Source organism: Watersipora subatra, chromosome 11 (genome assembly GCF_963576615.1).
Source record: "Watersipora subatra chromosome 11, tzWatSuba1.1, whole genome shotgun sequence".
Taxonomy (NCBI): domain Eukaryota; kingdom Metazoa; phylum Bryozoa; class Gymnolaemata; order Cheilostomatida; family Watersiporidae; genus Watersipora; species Watersipora subatra.
In genome coordinates, this window is record NC_088718.1 from 39,379,860 (window position 1) to 39,385,448 (window position 5,589).

A 5,589-nucleotide genomic window follows, 5' to 3' on the forward strand; every position below is an offset into this window, starting at 1 on the left:
GTTGAGAGTAGTGGTGGTAGTGATGGAGGCAGTGTTGTTGGTGACAGAGGTCACGGTGATAGTGACAGAGGTCACGGCAGTAGTGACAGAGGTCACGGCGGTAGTGACAGAGGTCCCGGTGATAGGAGAGTGAAGAGAGTGGTGCCGCCAAGTACGACGGCAGCCCAGGGTTGCTCGAAAGCGATGGTACACCGGATGAGTTGATGGACCAGGATTAAAGAGTAAGGTAAACTCCACCAGCAAGGTGAGTCACTGAATGAGTTCAAGTGTATTTCTGGAAGGTTAGTGGCCCCATACAGGAAAAAAGGAAAAAAGAAAAAGGGCATGTTGTATAATCGGGTTGGTGGGCCGCGGGCTACGCTAATGTCCGAGGTCATGGTAGTTACAGGTAGTTATGACAGGTTATGAGAAGTTACGAGTGGTCAAGGACGCAGTAGTCTCAAGGCGAGTATATAAGCGTGGTGAGAATCAGACGGAGGCCTTCTTCGCTTCAATCACATGTGAGTACCTACATTTATACAACAATCAACACCGTCGCAAACCCTGATACCAAAATCTCATCAACAAATTTAACCATTTTTCATTGGAGTCGTTTAAGTATAATAACGATACGAAACACATATAAACCTATTCAAATATGTTACCAAGTCTTTGAAATTTGTAGACAATATCCTAAACCTTACCCATCTGATTGGATAATACATAACTAGACAGATTAATTTGGCCTAAAATCGCTATTAAAACCTGACAAGCTTTTTTAATTCAAAATTGAGACCGGCCAATGAAATGCCAATAAAGCCATGCGACCGAGAGTAGAACCATTAAGTCGTCCATATTTCACGACAAAAACGTGCACATTTCACCAGTCTATGGCATTGTCCAATTGCTGAAGGTTTTTAATATTTTTCCGTTTTTAATATCTTGCAAAAATATTTAATTGTAAGAATAATTATTTGATTTTATAAAATTATTATAAGATTTAATTATAAGAATAATCATTTGAATTTATGTATCCGAAGGTTTCTGTAATAAACGTAGACGGTTTGAGGCGTAGAATGATTTACAGGTACGAACTTGTGGTACACAGTTTATCAGCCTATGTTTTTTTGTCCAATTACCAAAGGTTTTGTTAAACTATTTAGAATGTTAGCCAAAATTCTTTACATCTTATGTACAATCTAGGGCAGAACTACAATGCCCCTTTATGACGAGAGCATTTTTTTATTTTGCTCCAGTTTGCAGAAAACTTCCAGACGCGTGAATGCTGATGCTCGCTTTCTGTTACAGATCACTATCAAAACCATTCTAAATTCAACACAACCATTTTTCAAACTGTGTATATTACACAGCAGTTTGCCATTTTACTTCTAATATTGCATTTCTCCTATTGCAGGGAAGAGATATAAACATATAACCTTTTCCTTTCATTATTGCTGTTTGTTGTACATAACACCCAGTACATTACAGCTACCATTGCAGTTATCTTATTGCACTGCAGTGCCATTTGACTGTTAATTTCTCAACCAGCAGTACTCTTTCTTTTTCCATTATCACTTTGGTCGTGGGCTGTATAACAGGGAAATTTCTAATCTATATATATATTTCTCAAAGTATATCCGTTTGTATGCATTCCGGCTATAGCTATTAAAATCTTGGAATAAAGAATCCGTACTAAAAAGGATTTGATCTCAGACCTACCATTCGCCAGTCCGACGCCCTACCCAATGGGCCACAGAGATCGAGTTCTTCGCAGGCAGATAATGTATAAGTCGCTATGAGAGTACATACCAAATGGCTTTGCATACCACGCAGGGTTATTAGTAAGTGATTGTCATTGGTTAGCTTACTAAAACTTTTCATTGACAATGTGCCAGGCTAATAGCAAGTGACTTGAAACTCTCATTACTTCTCATTGTTTATAAGCTGATTTTTAATACCCGGGCAATGCCAAGTAGCACAACTAGTACATGTATATATTACAAGAAGAAAACCTAAATATTAATAAGGTATTTTGTTATAATTATTGATCGTGTACTGCTTAATTGCACTCATTCAATGTATTTGTAGGCAGCATCTGGTTTGCGTTTGACCAATGCTGTAGTTGAGTGACAGCTACAATCACACTGTGAAGGGCATCTAACATTTGTGTGACCGGTGTAGGGTTTTGGGGTTTTTTGTAAACGGATTCGAACAACTTTCAACTGTATTTATTTTGGCACACCTACTGTTAGATAGTGGCTATATAGGCTCTAAACAAAATGGTTAGTCAATTGAAGATTTGGGTTAAAATGCTTCATATGCAATCAGGAGACATAATGACAACATTGATAAGCTTACCGGTTGAATTAAACTGCTTGCATTTTATATGATAGTAAAGAGTCTCTAAGACTTTATGTTAAGAATAATTAGTACTTTGGTAGTCTCGTGGTGTGCCGTGAGAGTTGTTCAAGTTTTCCGATAGAGCACATAGTGTAAAAATACCACAACTATTTTATTATGCTATAAGACAGACAATTGGTGAAGGTGTGGGAGTTGTGAAGCAGAATGTCACTAGTTCGAATCCCACTCGAAGTAATCTTTTTTTCCAACCACCAACTGTGGCTTACGACAGATGGACACGGCTCTTATAATAGTAAGACTAGATGGATGCCCGGCGTTGCACAGGTAATAAAAAAGTTTTTGCATAGACCATTTATTTTTAATCAACGTATAAAAAATTTACCATTCTATCTATAATAATAGAGGTATCTGTTTATTTCTGTGTGTCTGGCCAATGCATAATTAAAATATTTAAAAGCTCGAGACATTGCTAAAAGAGACTGTTGAAAAACATTTCTTACTTCTTATGCTACACATTCACTCAAGATTTAAAACAGCTTATAAACAGTGACAGGTAATGTAGTCGCCAAGTTTCTTTACCCGATGAATTTGAGTAATTTAAGCTAGTAACTTAAAGGTTGACTTGCAACAAAATTCACATTACAGTTATTTGGTATCAAAAAATTCACCATGTCTTACTCGGTTGAGTTGTAGGTGCAAAATATGTGAAAATGTGATTACAAGCTCTTAAAAGCTCAAAAACGAACAGTTAATCGCCGCCATCACGAAACTGCCGTAGATTGGAATCAATTTATTTCTCTGACAAAGTCAAATTTGATTTTTGTACTTGTCATTTTTATTTCAACTTGAATGTTTTAAACATGATTTGAGTATCGTGTTTGAAGTTTAAAAATTATTCATTTTCCTATCACTTAATTGGTTTTCAATCTCTATTATTAATATTTCATTCAACCATTTTTAGCGTATATTATTCTAATAAAATTTCAATTACAAAATACTAACATATTCTATCATATTTTTATATTATTCTGTTAAATACATGTCTTCTCAGAAGTTACACATTGTCTAATACCTCCAAAGATTAGAACCTGCTTTGCACAAAATCGTTTCCTCATGATATTTAGTTTGAAAGTTACAGTTCTTTGACAAAGTTTTAAAACCTTCGCAATTGTTTTTATTTATACTATACAAATACTATACTATATACAATACTATATACAATACAAAACACTTCTCTCATGATATGTAGTTTGAAAGCTAGAATGGCAAATGTTGTTATATGTTAAATACAAATCAATTTTCTGTTCTAAGACTTTTTATTACCCTGGCAACACCGTGTAGTACAGTTAGTCTTTACTATAATATGAACCGTGTTTGTCTGAAGCTAGCTAAGAATGTTAGAAAAACATTGCATCTCACAGCTATAAGCTCAAACTTTAGATACACGGATGTGAAGTTAAGCAGACTACCACTAACCCATGCAGCCACATTGGCACAGCTTGGACAGATTGCATGGCGGACTGGACTGCAAGTGTGCATATTTTAACTGAACATAGATTATCTGAACATATATGCTATTGGCCTCTAATATATATTAATATACTGAACATATATTAACTGAACATAGGAACGACAACAGACAGGCAAACACTCGATTTTATATATATTAGGAAACTGAAGACTCGGCAAATGATAAATCAGTAAGTAACATCGTTATGTCACTTAACATTATTACAAACAAAATCAATTGCAACAGCTTAGCGATCAGCAAATTCAATTAATGATTGGTGTTTAATTCAGTTTTTATCAGCGTACACTAAATCTCCAAAGTTTATCTGCTCAAAAATTAGAAGGTACTCAGTATTATTATTTTTATAAAATCGATTCTTAAAGACCAAGTTCTGTTTGGCTTTTGTCAGGCTTTGGAATGACCAAATAATCGTAGCAAATTCTTCGAAAAAGCAGCAGAAAAGTGACCTTATCCGTGCTCTGAACCTGTTAATTTAGCAAATATCAAGTAAAAAAGTGTATATACATTACAATGTACAAAAAAAACTCAATGGCGAGTGGAACCTTTCATACAGGTATTCCTATAATAAATGGTTAGGAGCATGTTAGTCTCACCTTGAAAACCTCTCAGCAATGGCACATGAGAAGACATCTTCTGGCAGGTCCTTGTTCTACAGGTACAGCTGAAGTAGGTCTGCCTGATGCTACCATACGCATCACATGTTATTGCAAGAATTAATAAGATTGACAGTGAAATTTAATATAAGACATAGAAAGAAAAGAGCATGTATGATGACATAGGAACAGTAATTGATTTATCTTGTTTTATTCCATCTCAACTCTGTGATCTTTTGTAGCCAACAAGCTTTCAGTAGCCGGCCTTTCTGAAGGTCCGGATAAGTTTTAATTAAATTCATGTATCAAAGTCCATGGAATGGATTATGTCAAAACATGATTATCATCTTTTGTGACAAGCAAAAAATTTAACCCGTCAGCACTGGTCATAAGAACAGTGTCATATATTCTGAAAATCGAACTGTCTAGACGCCTAACACGCAAAGGGGTGTGAGTATGAGTATGGGGTGTGAGTATGGGGTGTGAGTATGGGGTATGAGTATGGGGTGTGAGTATGAGGTGTGAGTATGGGGTATGAGTATGGGGTGTGAGTATGGGGTATGAGTATGGGGTATGAGTATGGGGTGTGAGTATGGGGTGTGAGTATGGGGTATGAGTATGGGGTGTGAGTATGGGGTGTGAGTATGGGGTGTGAGTATGGGGTATGAGTATGGGTTGTGAGTATGGGGTGTGAGTATGTGGTGTGAGTATGAGGTATGTGTATGGGGTGTGAGTATGGGGTGTGAGTATGAGGTATGAGTATGAGGTATGTGTATGGGGTGTGAGTATGCGGTGTGAGTATGTGGTGTGAGTATGTGGTGTGAGTATGGGGTATGAGTATGAGGTGTGAGTATGGAGTTTGTATGAAAAATGTGTATAGGGGTATGCTTAGCAAGTTTCAGCAACCAGAGCAAATATTTAATAGTTGACTCTAGTCGATAGACCCAACAATAACATGACAACTCTGAGTAGATGCAAAATAAATGAAATGGTCTGGCTGTCCATAATTTAAGTTACATGATGGCTGCTAGACTCTGTGACTGCATATGCATCTGAGTGTTGACAAAGCCAACTCACAAATAGCAAAGTTGGTACCCAATTTGCTCGATCGAATATTAAATGTAT